The 17106-nt window shown below is 44.3% G+C and overlaps 1 pseudogene; it reads left to right on the top strand.

Annotated features, from left to right (window-relative positions):
- Positions 1 to 8113: 8113 nt before the first annotated feature.
- LOC147750872 (large ribosomal subunit protein eL30 pseudogene) lies at positions 8114 to 8456 on the top strand (annotated as a pseudogene).
- Positions 8457 to 17106: the final 8650 nt, after the last annotated feature.

Raw genomic sequence — 17106 nt, 5'->3', positions numbered from 1 at the left:
AATCTGTATTTAAAAGACTAATGGGTCTGTATGAATTCACAAACTTCAGATTCTTATCTTTCTTAGGGAATCTAGCAATAGTTGATTACTGAAAGGTAGAGGGGACTTTTTCATCCTCTTTGACGTAGTTAAAAAGCTCCAGTGAAAAGGGTGCCAATTCACTGGAGAATATTTTTAAAAACTCTAAGGGAAACTTATCATTCCCACATGCCTTAGCACTAGACCTTTTCTTAAGTGTGTCGTAAATTTCATTAGGTGTGATTGTCTCCATCCGAGCCTGAGATAAAGAATTCGGCAATTAGGGGAGTTGAATGGAAGCATAATATTACTCTACCCTAGCCATAGAAACTCTGTCTTTCATTTGTAAATGTCCCTATAATGCTGTCAAAAACACTGGAACAACTTCCTCCTGTTCTGTTTCTATTCTTCCAGTAGCTGGATTCTCTACTAATTTAATCGTAGCTTTTTCATTCTTAATTCTAGTCTACCAGGCAAGGAACTTGCCTATAAGTTGATGCTCTTCAACTTAAGTTATTTATTTCTTTCAGCGTAAAAATATCTCTAAGATTTTATTTTGCTGTAACTAGTTGCCCGGGATCGGCCTCTATTCCAATAGTCCCCTCATTTACTTTTGTGGCATTATCTACTGCTACCTGTAGTGCTGTTATCTGATGTTCACGTTTTCTAGTTTGGTTTGCTTTATATGTGATAATCCTCCCTCTGACTGTTGCCTTGAAGGCCTCCCATATTGCAAACAATGTGGCTTTATTTATTTCAATGACAAACAACCCAGAAATGAACCCTCTGATCTCTGTTACCCACTCTGGATTTCACAGCAAAGATCTATCTGACATATCTCTACTAGTTGAGCCAATATCTATCACAATAGAGACCAATAAGTGGTTGGAAAAAGCATTGCCCAGGTATCCATTCACACCCTACTTATTACCTGGGAGACTAAAAATAAATCTAGGCGGGAGGCAGTTTAAATTGATGCGAAAAGAAAGTGTATTGTGCCAAATCTGGGTGATCTTCTCTCTAGGGAAAGAATGAATCTATTTCACCTCTGATCGGACTATAATAATTAACTACAATTAGACACATCCCCTTGATAGCTACTTTCACCCATAGATATTTTCCTTGTGGAATCACCTCTTAGACATCCCAGTCTATGCCTTGTCCCAGAAAAATTGCTACCCCTCTTACCACAGCTTTTGCTTATGCTAAGAACGCCTCAGTGTATTTATGGGGGAATAAATATTTTTGGGGTATTACTCTTGAGGTGGGTCTCTTTAAAAAAAAAAACTTCAGGTGAAAAAGATGAGGGACACCTCATTAAGTATCCGTATTTATGCTTATTTATAATGACATTAGCATTTCAAGAAAGAATCCTGGCCTTCGACATCTCAAGAGAAGAAATCATATTGACTCCTTTAAGGCCACTATAGAGCTCCCATTACTAAGGCAATTACCTTAGCTTTATCCCCATACTAAAAATATACTTCTACCACATCCTGTAAATTATCAGTAAAATTTCGACCACCTCACAATTATATCTGTTTTTCCCCAACGTGTATAATTGTTTCGGCCCATCATATTTCTGCTCTATTTTATTTTTATGCAAGTGCTCCCCTCTGAATCCTGCTCACTTTACCCTCAGTAACCCCTGTGACCCCATGGTTAGCTTCCCTTCCCAGCGGTAGGGGGGAATTGTCTTCCTTACCCCCCTCCTACTCATATTGTATTGTGCCTTGGTATGGCACTTAAGACCTACTATCTGGTGATAACAGCCGTACATCCAATTGTCATGAAATAAAACACTGTTTTGGAGTTCAAAACAGAATTAACTCAGCAATGGCAACATCCAACCTCCTATACTAATAATGTAACACCCACACAGATAATATATCATGATTTAACTGCTGCAAAAGGTAATTCGCTTGTTCGATTGAACTCAAAATATGAAACTGTCCCTTTGCAAGAACTTTCGATTTGTTGCAGCATAGCCACCAGGACTCACTGTTTCTTGAAAAGTTCCAAAATCGATTTGACCTCCCAACGGCGCCTAGCTGCAATGGCTGCCATGTCGGAAAAAATATTGAATTGGAACTTATCTGGCATCTGAAATCCTTTTTGCTTAATGGTCGCTGCTAGAATTGATTCTTTTACCCGATAGTGTCCAAAGTTGACCGAAAAGGGACAAGGGTATTTTGCATTAACTGATTGACAAATCAGGACCCGAAGGGCACTCATAATCGAATAATGATGATCCTCGCTGGAGGCACCACCAGGCAGGATATGTTTCTGGATTGAGTCAGAGATACATTTTATGGGATCTTGTCCCACCTTCTGTCCTTCCAGGATGCTATAAAACATAGATTTGAAGAAATGGAGCGATTCTCAAACTCGCCAAGCTTTATCTGGATTTCAGACATCTCCTGTCGATGCTTCACTTGAAATTATTTTAAAAAATCTGGATATCTTCTAGATCAGATATACGCTCTTCTGCATGTATGAGCCTCTGATTTAGTCCCAGAATGTTGTCATTAATGGTCCAGATCTGACTCTTGACCTCTCTAGGGGCCTTTTCTTGGACATTGTTCATCTTTCTTAGTTCTTCTAGAATTGCATGAAGAATATCTCCGAGCTGAGTTTTTTCAACTGAGGATTCCACAGGCCCACGCTTACTTCACTCTATGCACTTTCTTGGACTTGGGGGCTCAAATCACTGATGGCAGTTGGAGATGTAGCATTTCTTTTAACATATTCACCACTTGTGGCGCCTTGGATATTTGAACTCTTTCTGGTGCTAGGGAAGCTGATGGCGCCAACTCCGTTATTCCTGAGCACAAGCTTATTGACACTGGTGGTGTCCTGCCATCTTCCACTAAAGATTTTGGGGCATATTATCAAGCCTGGGCGATAAAACTGTCGCTGCTTTATCGGCAGGAAACTGCTGCTAAAGTGGCGATAATGGGCTTGATAATATGCTCTATGGAATTCCAATCGAAGCTCATGTTAGATGTCCTTCACATCTAACATGAGCTTCGACTGGATAATATGCCCCATTGTTCCTTTAGCCCCAAACAGTGGGTATGAGGGTCTCTCTCTGGGCTTCGTACTTGTGAATATTGTCGGTGCCACTGTCCGAATGCTGCCCCATGCGCTATCCTGCATCCAAGCTGAGTCACTAGGAGGGGCGACACCCTGTTCTGGGGGAATTTTGGGGGAAAGTGCCAATTGATTAATAGCTAGGCCTCTGATTGCATCTCCTGAATCAATACTTCACTCTAATTCGGGAGTCCCCTTGTGTCGCACTCAAATTAGTACTTGGACCACTTTCGCCACTCTCTTCTCCCATCACTGTGGTGCAAGTTTGCCGCACCTGATTTTTCTGGGCTTTTGCCACTTTAGCGATTTTGGAGACCATCTCTGGGGTATGAGTTTTCCACCTTACATCCTGTGCTGTATGTCGCTTAATGAAGTCAGGGTTGAGGGCAGTTCTCCAACTCAGCGCAGCCTTTGCACTAATACCCAGGAAACTGATTGCCTTCCCCCCATTTATTTGATCCCTATCTCTTATACTCATTCTTCTTTTAAGAATGTGATTTTGTATTACATATTTCTTTTTATTTTTTTTCTGTTTTCTGGAGAGCAGGTCACACTACACAGCTTGTACAGATGAGATGTCAATTACTGAAAGCTCAGTTGATGCAAACCATCAGGGTGTCAGAGTAATATGAATGACTGGAAAGATTGAAATGGTGAAGTCAAGGTGACACTTCAGGAATGAAAGAATGTCTTAACTTTTTAAAATGTAGCTGCAAAATAGGTGGAGGGCAATACTACTCCTAATCTTCTATGTCTCCTTTGGTGCCATATACAATCAATTTTCAAGCTTTATTCGACATCAGTCATAAAAGCATTTCTACCCTAACACTATACAATAAATACCATATCTACAATACTCAAAGTTTAAGACAAGTATTAAACACATATCCGTCGAATACAATAAGCTGTTAAAACATTGTTAAGAACAACCTTGGCCATATTCACAAGTAAAAACTTTAAAAGAATATGATAGTCAAAATACATCACGGCATCTTTCCTAATAAAGTACGAGTTCGAATCACCCAGGCCCAGGACAAGAACTTTGCAACAGCAATCACGAACAATGGAGAACAATCAGTCTCTAAAATTCTAAGTGCTGTAGCTTGGTTACGCGTCCCCATATTGAAGCAAACGGGTCTTATCCATTTATGCCGTGGGTTTGCATATAAGGGGCAACAAAACAATACATGGGAGACATGCTCAGCTTGATCTTTACAGTGGTAACAATGCTCATCCCAAGATGTAGACCATTTGTTTTTAAACACATTTAGGGAGAGAGATCCAACTCTAAATTGAAAATACAATTTCCTGTCGTGCGATTTCTCAATCAAATCCCAATATGCTTCACACAAAGGAGACATTTTTAAGTCAAGGAAGCGTCTCGACAGAGAAGAGTTAGACCCATTTGCAAAAGTTCTAAAATGCACCATCTCCCAGTACATTTGTTTTAACTTGGTATTTGAAGGGAAGCAAGACACATCAGTATTACCCCAAAGGTGATCTAGTTTTAGCTGTGACAGTACCCCTCGTAATTCTTTCAACCAGGCAATTTTATGGAAGCAGACAAGTGAAACAATGTCTGCCAATGCTGAAGCATAATGAGCTAGCTCCGGGGTCACCATTAACCATCTCCAATATAACAATGGGCGCAACCTTGCTAGGTCCGCTATGTTTTTCCTGCCGAGGTCTAGTTTTAAAGGAACGGTAGGCGTACTTTGCGTCACCCCCACAAGTCCCCGAAGAAACTTGTTTTCTTCTGTAGTCAGGTTTACTAGGTTACCGAATCCCCATAGCTCTGAACCGTATAAGCTAGCACTAATAACTTTCATTTGATAGATCTCAAGAACACAGTTTACTGGTTTAGTTAGAGAAGTGTTTTAATAATAATGCTCCTGCAACTTGACTAAACTTTTATACTGTAGTATCTATGTGTGTGTTCCATTTCAAGTTCCCCTGAAGTGTTATTCCAAGGTACGTAAAACCTTCTACCTGCTCAAGGGAAGTGCCTTTAAAGGTGATTACACCTTTAAACATCGACCGACGGTTCATGCACATAAACTTTGTCTTGCTAGTATTCAGTTCTAAACCTCGTGAGTCACAAAACTCGCCAAATGCGTTGACCGCCTTTTGGAGACCGCTTGGTGTACGTGATAATATAAGCGTGTCGTCCGCAAACATTAGGACGGGAACACGCGAGCCAGCTATTATAGGGGCATCAGAAGGGGACCTCTTCAGAAATTCTACTATACCATTTATGTATATTGAGAACAATGTTGGCGCTAGAACGCAACCTTGCCTCACCCCGCGCTCTACCGGGAATGGCTCGGTTACTTCTCCCTGCGACCCCCATCTGATTTTGGCATAGTTATTATCATGCATTCGTACAATGAAGGTAAGAAGTTCTTGGCTAATCCCTGTGTCAGCTAGGACTTTCCAGAGCTTGTCCCTGGGGACCAAGTCAAAAGCTGACTTTAGGTCCACAAAGACAGCATACAGGGGGCCATTGTTCAAGGTAACATTCCTCCAGTACAGGGCTATGAAGTAAAAGACCTGATCGATGGAACTTGTCAACGGACGGAACCCTGCTTGATATGGTGACAGGATGTTGTTTTCCTCTATCCATACTTGGAGCTTTGTTCTGCACCATACCACCCATCAGCTTCTGGGCCGAATCTATGAGACTGATGGGTCTGTAGTTGCAGGGGAGGGATTTGTCACCTTTTTTAAACACAGGGCCATATACATAGTTCACTGATTTACTTTATAGGGGACCCCTTGCAACAAGAGGCTCTGAGTGTAAGCCAAGGAACGGGAGTCCATGAAAAGACTTGTGTGTGTGTGCCAAGATCAAATCTCAATGGACAGTTATGCCTATAAGATGACTACCACAGTTGCAAGAAAAAAGGAGAGATTAATGAGCTATAAAATGCAATGAACTCCAGGCAAGCACCTGAATACCATCTCAGGTGATTTGTGTGCTAAGCAAATCAATAGAACATAGCGTAACATAACTAATAGTTATTGGAACACAAGAGGAGTAGGTCAGTGACTAGAATACGTGAGATATTAAATTTGAAAAGGATTTCTGGGGTTATGTTAATTGAATGAATACAGAGAATTCCAGTGGTAACAGTGACTCTGTTTAAAAGGATAAGCAGATGACCCATGTAACATCACTTTACAAATTTAAAGTTGGAATAGATTGCACTCACACACTCGAGATTTTTAAACTACGTAATCATTCTATGACAGAGAAAGCTCCAGGATCAGACAGTATTTCAACTGGGGTCTTGCAAAAAGACCCGAATATTGGGTGTCAGTCTTGTTGTCTCTATATAGATCCCGTTTGGATTCTGAAGTAATTCCAGAGTCAAGGAAAGGTTCTATATCATCTATACATAAGGATAACATCAAAGTGCCAACTACAGGTTGATTCTGCTGGTAGATGTAGAGCCCAGTTTCTTGCTCATATATTATGTTATGAGATGGAGGATTAGCTGCACTTAATAAATTAATTCCACTTTATTAGATAGCGCGAAGGAAAATGTGAATTTAGGATTAAAGACGTTCTAGAAATATATTTTAGATAGCTTTGTATTTGAGTCACTCCTGATTTATTGGATACCTCTGGATGAGATGAAACAAAAAATAAACTTTTAAGGGGTTCTATAAAAACTGCAATCATTCGTGCTGTCCGTTTCATTCTTAAAAATAAACTTTATATACGTAATTTGTGTTTGTTAGAGTCATAAATGGCTAACACCGGGGTTGGGCTTGTTAATATGGAAAATGATGCATACATCAATGAAAATTAAATATCGTCTTTATTAACAAATTCACCTGTTGTTAACTCTGCATCAACCTCAACTCACAAATATGTAGATGGACAGACCCTGAGACCTAGGGCATGGAATTGCTGATTGATAGATCATGGGTGGGAGGGTGCGTAGCTGGCAGGCAAACACTCAGACAGGAAACTCATGATCATTTCCACAGTTAGGCACAGTGGCATTACAATGGGTAGGGGAGATTGCCTCAATACAACACACAATACAACACACATGGCCAGAGGGGATACACATGCTCCTCAACACACCTGAAAGTCAGATGCCACATAAGTTAGGAACCCACAGAAAATCAGGACCTAGCACACCTAGTGATCACACACTCCACATGCCGGACATCTGGACTCATTCACCACCTGCTACACTGTGTCCACGTGAGCTCGAGATCCACCTGCAGTAACAATTGACTATTAATTTATGAATCCAAAGGCAGCAACCAACATTCTTCAAATTGTATTGTACACAGGAAACTCTTTATTACCCATTGTTTTTTGTATATAAGAAGGAGAGAAACCAAATGTAAATTGAGACAGTCCTCAGACCTAGTGCCTGTAACTGGGTTCCCGACCAAACTGTTTAATTAAACAAATTGTTCCTGTTTTGCCAAACACCTCTTGTCTTCTGTTTTTTCTAAGGAATTCTAACTCAAGCAACATTTTGGCGAGCCACCCTAGGAGGATTGGGACCTCGCACCCGACTGCAACCGAAGGAAGGTGACCCTGCTCAGATGGATTGATGTTTGTGCAACGAGAAAGGTGGGCAGTTAATTGGAAGTTCTCCTGAATCCCTGGGGTGAAGGTTGGTCCTGAAGCAGCTGTCACAGAGGCTAATCGACTACATTCAAACATAAAGCATAGTCTAAAGCATTTGGTTTATGGTAAACTAGGAAGAAACATAAAAAGATAGCCTGAGTTCCCTGCCGTTGACAGGGTATGACATATTACAAGCATGTTACCTATTTTATACGTCCTAACTCTATCATTTGCAAGATGGACTCAGAGGCGTTCCCGCAGAAGTCACCTTTGTTTGATAGCTGATGCTATCTAAGGTGAATATAGTGTATATTGTGACTGTAGCCCTAGATAACTCCAAGGGCTTTATCTCTCCCATCCATTTTGTCGGTGCAGCTCTGCACTTCAGCATCTACAAGCATCAGGATGGTGGCTGCCAAGAAGACGAAAGCGCCCTTGAGTCTATCAATTTGAGACTCCAACTAGATATGAAAAGTGGCAAGTATGCACTAGGATACAAACAAATGTTGAAAATGATACGCCAGGGGAAAGTGAAACTGGTTATCCTGTTCATCAACTGCACTGCTCTGAGGAAGTCTGGGATCAAGTATTACGCCATGTTGGCAAAGACTGGTGTGCATCACCATAGTGGGAACAACATTGAAATGAACACAGCTTTTGAAAAATACTACAGTGAATGCACATTGGCAATCATTGATCCAGGGGATTCCAGTATCATTAGAAGCCAGAGCAGACTGGCGAGAAGTAAATCCTGTGCACATTTATTTGTAATTAAAATTGGTTTCTGAAATTGGTTTCTGAAAGAAAAAAAAGAAAACCCGCCAGGAAGCTGATTTTTCTTATATTGCTAGCCTGATTGTGAGGAGTTGACACCTCAATCTCATAGTTTTTTAGTTCAATGATTTCCCAGTGCTAAAGAGATTTCTTAACACCTGCAGTATCTGGAAGGAGTGTTCGAGATATATCTAGCATGACCCTGGGCGTTACAAGGTGGAATTCGGATAGGGAAAACTTGGATCCAGGAAACTAGGTGTAACTCCTGTGTGGCCAAGGGGGCCAGTTACTCCAGAGTTATTACTAAATGGTTTCTATGATTACCACCTTTTGTCTAAGAGCGGATAGTGGCACACTATCCAATTTACTTAGGAACGTATACCACGCTAGTCTTTTCTTGCAAGATGAACATACTAATTGTTTTGACAAAGTAATTTTTTCTGTCATTCACTATTGAAATGTTTGATTGTATGTGATGATATTGCATTGATTGCCTTTGAAAACTTTGAAAACTTTATTGTGTGAAAATTTGAGATTGCGCAGAAGCTATTCTTACATTACGCATATTCACCCTATGTTGCAGTACTATATATGCAGTCTTATCTTGTTTTTATTGAAATGCACATTTGAACTGTTTGATGTAAAATTTGTAAGCACTGACCTCCTTGTATGCAATGTTTAAGAGAGCACCATGTACGATTGCCCCGACGATTTGACAAACAAAACTAGAAAAACGTCATTTGAATAGTAGTTTTCCAAGTAACTAAAATTGCCTGAGATTCCCCATTAAAGCATGTGGAAATTAGATTCACCAAACAGACAAAAGGAATGTATAGGTTTTTCCAGGAGTGGCATTAACACACAAAGGCACACACATTTCCCTGGCCTAAGAGTGAACATTTGACACAAATCCAATTGAATACATTAAAACACATAACAACTAAATATGCAAGACAGAAGAGAGACAAAAGGGAGTCAGTGTTAGAATTGTGGGCTACCTTTAAAGAGGTTAAATCTGATAACCCCACAATGCTGATAGTGAGCAAGGCATCCCCCCTACCATGCAGGGATGGATGTGCTAAAACCAGTTCCTCCTGCATTAGTATAATCAAACCCAATAATAGTAGAGGCAGACAAGCTCCATACCGAAAAAAGGTCAGTAAGATGTAAGCCTGAGAAATCAAGAAGCAAACACTCCCAAATGCCTCATCCACAGCCCAAGTTCCTAGGGAGTGTCCCAATAGCTCAAATCCCCGTCCACCAGACTTGACGCATAATGCCACAAATGTGGGTGAAATACATATTCCCACTGGGTCAGGCAAGCCTAAATGTGTCAGGGAAGTTTGTGGCAGTTCTCAATAGTTCAATCAATGAGCTTAAGAAATGAAGGAAGCTCCAATCCACCAAGAACTGTTTATGAAGATGGGGCTACATGGGTTTCTCAGGTTGCTGAGGAGGAAACAGAGAGCGAATTTGAGAGTGAAGCCAGGCTAACAAATGGAGCACATAGGTCTGAGTAAAAGAGACAGGCCAGATGGTGCGCGAAAGAGAGGTTTTGAACGAAGGCGATAGAGAGAAAGGACACACAACAGGCAGTTACAGCGAGGGTACAGGACAGTGTACTCTCCTCATGAGAGAAGTGATGCCAAGTGCAGGGCCCCACGCTGGGAAGAGTCGGAAGTCAATTAAAGGCTACCAAGAGAGAAGGAACAAGGCAGCCTGGTACTTACCCACCAGTGAAACAGGAGAAACAAAATGGCGCCAGTGCGAGCACATGAGGGAAGCAGAGACTAGGATATTTATTTATTTATTCATTCATTTATTTCTTTATTTCTTTATTTATTCATTTATTCAACCTATAATGCGCACAGCTATACGTAGTGGGTTTCCTGGTGCCGAGGGATAGATCAAAAGAATGAAAAGAGAGCAACCATAAGTCAATTACTGAGGAGGACAGCCAAGTCATTACTGAAAGAGCCATGTTTTAAGTCCCTTGCAGAAACGAAAAAGATTGGTGTCTGTTTTTAAGACAACAGGCAAAGCATTCCAGAACTTCGGGCCCAGGTGGGAGAAAGAGCGGCCGGCGGTCTTCACTAACCTGAATCTTGGAATCACAAAAGTACCTATCCCAAAGGATCTCAAAGAACGACTGGGTTGGTAAGCTTGGATAAGATCATGTAGATATACAGGAGCTGAGCCTTGTTTAATCTTAAAAATATAACAGAGAGCCTTGAATTTAATTCGACTGGCAATCCTAAGCCAGTGAAGATCATGAAGTGCTTGGAAAATGGAGGCTCTCCGAGGGACATGGAGTAGAAGCCGTGCAGCCGCGTTCTGCACAACCTGAAGTTTATGTAGTGTTGCTAGGCCGGCACCTAAATAAAGAACATTTCCGTAGTCCAGGCGGGAAACAACCAACGCCTGGACTACTGTCCTCTGTGTCCTGTGTGCCTCCAAAGGATTTTTTGGAGGCATTTTAGATTAACAAAGCAGATGGAAGTCACCTTTACTACCTGCTGGTGCACCGTAAGCTTCTCATCAATGAGGAATCCGAGGTTGCGCACCTGGGCAACAGGTTGAGGAATGAGGCCCATTTCATTGGGCCAATGTTGAGGACCCCATGAATCTCTCTCCTTTCCAAGGATAACCACCTCGGTCTTGTCTCCATTAAGTTTGAGAAAGTTACTGCGCATCCACTCAGAGACCGGAGTCAATCCTTGTTTCAAAACGGAGATTTTGCCACCTTCCACATTCGAAAGGGAAAAGATAATTTGCATATCGTCGGCCTAGGGAAATAAAGGTGAGGCTAGCTTCCTCCACTATGGTGGCCAGGGGTCTAACGTAAATATTAAATAATAGAGGGCTCAAAAATAGACCCCTGGGGAACGCCGTACGTTGAAGAGCAAACTTTGGAGACGGCTTTGGCAGAAAAAACCTGGAATGTGCGGCCACTTAAAAAAGAGGCCACCCAAGCCAGAGCAGGACCCTCAACTCCTAGAGACCGAAGAGATGCGAGAAGGATGGAATGTGCCACCGTATCGAAAGCCGCACTCAAATCAAGAAGTATGAGCGCAGATGTTTCTCCGCGATCGATACAGTGACGCAATCTCTCGGTGACTCCTAAAAGCGTAGTTTTAGTGGAGTGATTTGACCTGAAGCCAGATTGAGATGGATGCAGGAAGCCTGAGCTTTCCACAAAATGAGTCAGCTGTGTATTGATATGCCTTTCTAAGATCTTAGAAAAGATAGGCAACAGCGAGATGGGCCTGAAATTAGACAAATTAGAAGGGTCAGCTCCGGCCTTCTTTAAGAGAGGAACTATCATTGCATATTTCCACTCCTGTGGAACATGGGCCTCTCTCAAGGAAAAATTAAGAAGTTCCATCAAGATACAGCGGGAGTCCAGATCAAGTTGTTTCAAGATCTGGACTGGTAGAGGGTCGCGCGGGGAACCTGATTTAATGCTTTCCAAGCAATGAACAAAGGAAGTGGCATCGAAAGGCAAGCAAGCAAGAAGCTTGGCTAACGAGCAAGGCATACTGTTATGAACAGGTACTGAGATCAGAGTGGATTCTTCAGTGGAAACAGAAGGGCCCAGGGAGTCATAAATACGCTCAACCTTTGCTATAAAAAATTCTGCAATTGAATTGCATTGTTCCACATCCAAAACCGGGGGAGCAGGGACCGTGTCGGATCCTGTCAGTTTCTTCACCACAGAAAAGAGTGTGCGAGAGCAGTTTTGGGCATGTGTCACAGTATTAGCAATATAGGTGGCTCTTGCCAGTTTACACTGTTTATGGTATTCTTTCAGGGCTGCTTTGTAGCCCACTTTACAGGCCGTCGAATAAGAGCGCCTCATTTTCCTTTCGAGAGCCTTACATTGGGACTTCATAGCCTTTAAGTTTTCCGAGAACCACGGCGTGGGAGGACGATGAGACAAGGAGTTTTTTAGGCATCAGAGGGAGAAGTTTATCAACAGCAACATTCAGCCAGTTAGAAGTCAAGCATAGATAAAGACATACTGGTGTCCGGCATATTTTTGGATAAGAGAATGTTAAAATCTTTAATATCAAGTTTACCCCAACGCCGAAAACTCACATCCGCATCTCTACCGCCATTAACAACAATCTCAGTAAGTGTCAAAAGAAATTGAACTGCAAAGTGGTCAGACCACTCCAAGGGGCGGGCAGCAAAGTCACAATTAAACGGAAGGTTTGAAAGAATAGGGTCCAATAAATGCCCGGCCGTATGTGTAATCCTGAGTTGCACTGATGAATGTTAAGGGCCTCTAAGTCAGATAAAAAAGATTTACTAATGTTACATTGCGATTCCTCTAAATGCAAATTAAGGTCACCAAGAATAGTGGAATTGGCAGCTTTTAGCAGAAGAGGAGCAATGGCATCAGAAAAAGAAGTAGTCCATGAATTAGAATTCCCAGGGGGACAATATATCAAAAGGCCAGACAGGGTCAGCTGAGGACTTACTGCTAGTTTAAATTGAGCGGCTTCACATCCCTGGAGAGGAAAGGCTTCAAATTTGCAACAATATATAGATTTAAAAATTACTGCAATGCCACCCCTTTGCCAGTGTTTCTGTCCTTCCTGACCATAACATAGTGAGAGGGGAGGGCCACGGCAAAATCAGGTCCTGAACTGGCATACAACCAGGTTTCAGTGAGAAACACAGCATCCGGTTTTTCAGTATCCAAAAAATCAGTTGCTGATTTTTGGGTTGCTCCTCATGGGTGCAAGACATTGATAGACATACCCCAAAGGAGATAATAGCTAAAAGGATAGGCAAGACCTTTGTGTACCCGTTTTGCGACCTGTTAGCAGATTGTACAGAGGAGAGGGACCATTGTGACAGGTTTTAGGTTTAACTCTTGTTTATTTGAAAAAAGCACCTGGAAGGCAAATCATTAAGGGTAGATAGTACAACATCAGCAGCAATAATATACATGAAAAGGGTATAGATAATGCACGAGGGAATCTTTATGACAGTGCAGTACTCATTAGATCTGTTGCTGCGTTGATCTGTAAGGAAAAAGTGCAGCGTGCCAACCAGGTGGTAACCCCCCTACTCCCTCCCTCCAACTTCCCCAAACCCCCCGTCCCTCCCCGTCCAGTGATCAAGTCAGTCTCCTCCTGTGTCGCCCCATCAGGCCTCAAGTCGGGGTTCCGCAATTTCCCCCTCACATCAGGCCTCGCCCTCCGGTTCCGTGAGACGTAACAGGCGTAGATACCGTGGGCATGTAAGTTCCCTGAATTCTGTGATCAGTAGAGTGCGGAATGGTTGCCAAAGCTCATCAAATTGGTCCGTGTCTCCGGCTAATGTAAGGGACATCTTCTCCATCCCCAACACCCCCCATAGCCGGTGAAGCCAACCTGTAGTGGAGGGGATGGTAGTAGAGCGCCATTGGCCTCCTCTTCGGGAGCGTAGGGGGTATGTTAAGAAATTAGGGAGCCCAAGTATGATGTAGGCAGTAAAGCGGGGCAGTTCGGTGTGGAAATGTGTATCTACGTCGTCAATCACTTGTGTCCAATATGGTTGTATCAGGGGGCAGTCCCATAGAATGTGCAGTAATGTGCCCAAGTGTCCGCAACCCCTCCAGCATTTCTTGTCTTTGCTATGATCCATTTCACTAATGCGTTCCGGTGTATAGTACCAGTATGTGGTCACCTTAGTTAGTGTCTCAGTAAGTCCTGAGTGGTATGCCGAGTGTTGCGCTCGGTAGGATATTTGGCTCCATTCTTTGTGGCTCAGGGTCCTGCCCTGTTCCCTCTCCCAACGCTCCCTTCCCGGATTGTAAAGATGGGTAGATTGTGGTTGGAGGAATTTGTATATGATATGAGTTTGGTGTCTGAGGTGCGATTCAGTAGCCATCTCTCGTACGGCCTGAAGTGTCGGTCGGCTGTCTCCCTCAATTGCGGCTGTAGAGCCCAATGGCGAACCTGAAGGTAACGCATGTGCTCTGTTTCCGGGAGGTTGTATTCTTGTCGGAAGAGGGGGAAGGGAAGCACCCCCTCCGGACCGTAAATGTGACAGAGGCAGTGGCATCCTGCCGACCGCCAGTGGGTATAAGCCCCCTTTGCCATACCCGGGGTGAAGTCTGAGTTGTCGACTAGAGGTGTTAGCTGTGAGGGAAAGGTGGTGAGATCGTGTACTTCGTTAGTGGCGTCCCACGCATGTACCGGGACCCGTGTGACGAATGAAGTGTAGAGATTAGCCGGTCGAGCTGGTTTGTGAAGGAATGGGATTTCCTGAAGTGGACGTCCCGCTATCGCTTGATCCTGGAATAGCCAGGGTTTCTCGGACTCCCACCAGCTCCATTCTACCAAATAAACGCAATTGCGCTGCCTGGAAATACTTGTGCAGGTCTGGTATCCATAACCCCCCGTCTTCAGGGGCAAGCATGGACAAGGCCTTTCGCATCCTTGGCTTCCGGCCTTGCCAAATAAAGCAGGCAAGATCTGCCTGCGTCTGCCGGATCCATCCCGCGGGTGGTCGAAGCGGCAATGCCCGGAAGAGGTACAGAATTTGAGGTAGAATTGTCATCTTGACAGCCGCAATTCTTCCCAGCCATGAGAGGGGAAGGCTTCTCCACCAGTCCAGCTCCCTGCGAACCTTCTTCTGGAGCGTGGCGTAATTAACCGCTGTCATTGTAGGGAGTGTGGAGGTCAACTGGATAATGTAAATGTAAATAGATATGTAAATTGATACTTGTATAGCGCACTACTCACCCGCAAGGGTCTCAAGGCGCTTGTACAAATACCGCTGTAGAACCCGTCCTGGCTTTCCCTGAAAGGCGTCCACTCCTGGGCACCCCCAGGGTGAAGGCCAGGCATCCTCAGCGTTGTGGGGGCCGTTGTGGAGATTAAGCAAGCTATTGCCCAGAGTTGCAGAGTGGGACTCTATGATTGGAATAGGCACCGAGGCGAGAATTATCAGGTCCGTGGAATTTTTGAGCCCAAGACCCGCCGAGGCGGGGAATTGAACCCTGGTCCCGGGCTAGACCTCTGCATCAGGGTCTGCCGCTCTAATCATTGAGCCACACTTCTCCACTCATTGAGCCACAGTTCTCCACTGGATCCCTAGATAAGGCACTGCCTCCGATGCCCACTGGAGGGGGAGGGTGGTTTGAAGGTATTCCCTGGTGGAGGGTGTCAGGGAAAGGTCAAGGGCCAGTGATTTATCAGCATTCATTTTAAAGCCGGCCACTGCCGCAAAATTCTCCAGTTCCATCAAGCTGGCGGGGAGGGCCGTCCGCGGATTGTCAAGTGTGAGCAGGACGTCATCCGCATAGAGGCTAATGGTATGTGTGTAGCCACCGAATGTTATCCCTGTCACCGCTGTGTTTTGGCGGATCCTCTGGGCTAGTGGCTCCATATAAAGGGCAAAGAGCAGGGGCGACAGAGGGCAGCCTTGCCTCGTGCCCCTCTCAATTGGTAAGCCAACGGAGCTGTAGCTGTTAACTCGGACAACTGCTGAAGAAAATGTATAGCAATTAAAGATGAAGGTGCTGAATTTCTCACCGATGCCCATTTTCTTCAAGACCAGCCCTAAGTATGGCCAGTGGACGCGGTCGAATACCTTTTCTGCGTCAACCGCCAGTAGCATACGTTCCCCGGGGGTTCGGGAGGTCTTCTCTATAAGGTGAGTAACTCGTTTGGTGTGGTCGACCGTTTGACGGTCCAGTATGAATCCTGCCTGGTCAGGGTCTATGAGGCCCAGTAAGTGGGGGCTCAGGCGGGCCACCAAAATGCTCGTGTACAGTTTGAGGTAGATGTTAAGAAGCGAGATGGGGCGGTGCGAGCTGCATTTAGATTTGTCCTTCCCCGGTTTGGGGATGACTGGGAGAGACGCTCGCAAGAGGTCTTGGGGATAGCACCGGGTTCGGAGAAGGTGTTAATCAGGCGGGTGAGGATCGGGGCTAGGATAGTGCAGAAGGATTTATAGAAGAGACCCGGGAAACCGTCAGCCCCTGGAGCCTTTCCCGGTTTGAGTTTAGCTATGGCCGATATTACTTCCTCTATGCGGATGTCTCTGTCGATATATTCCGCCTGCGAGGGCTCTAAGGAGGGGAGTGCCACTGAGTCTAGATACTCGGCCGCCGCCCAGCCGTCGAGACTATCCCCGGCGTAGAGAGAGGTGTAGAAGTCTCGGAATGTGTCCGCTATCTCTACATCTTCCGTGACCGTCGCTCCATAGGGGCGGGAGAGCTCTTTTACCGTCTGTTGGTTTCGTAAGACCCGGGGTCTGCTTGCCAGCAGCCTACCGCATCTGTCCCCTCCCGTGTAATAGGCATGTCGCAGCCGTAGGGCTGCGTATTCCGCCCGGTCCGTGTCCAGCGCGGACAGGAGGTGTCTGCCCGCTTTAAGTTGTTTCCAAATCCGGGGGGCCCCTGTTCGTTGGTGAATGCGTTCTAACTCCAGCACCTGCTGGGTAAGTTCATCTCGTTTGAGCTGCCTATCCTTATTCTTCGCTGCAGAGATAGCTATAAATTCTCCCCAGAGCACTGCCTTCATGGCTGTCCACTGTGTAGCCTGTGTTGTGTCTTCGTTAGCGTTGTGTAGTCGTGGATTGCGTCCTGAATGCGTTTCACTACATCCCGTCTATGTAGTAAA

The sequence above is a fragment of the Lissotriton vulgaris genome, chromosome 1_1 (genome assembly GCF_964263255.1).
Source record: "Lissotriton vulgaris chromosome 1_1, aLisVul1.2, whole genome shotgun sequence".
Classification (NCBI taxonomy): Eukaryota; Metazoa; Chordata; class Amphibia; order Caudata; family Salamandridae; genus Lissotriton; species Lissotriton vulgaris.
The sequence above is the reverse complement of the archived record's forward strand: the minus strand, read 5'-3'. Positions and strand labels throughout refer to the sequence as shown.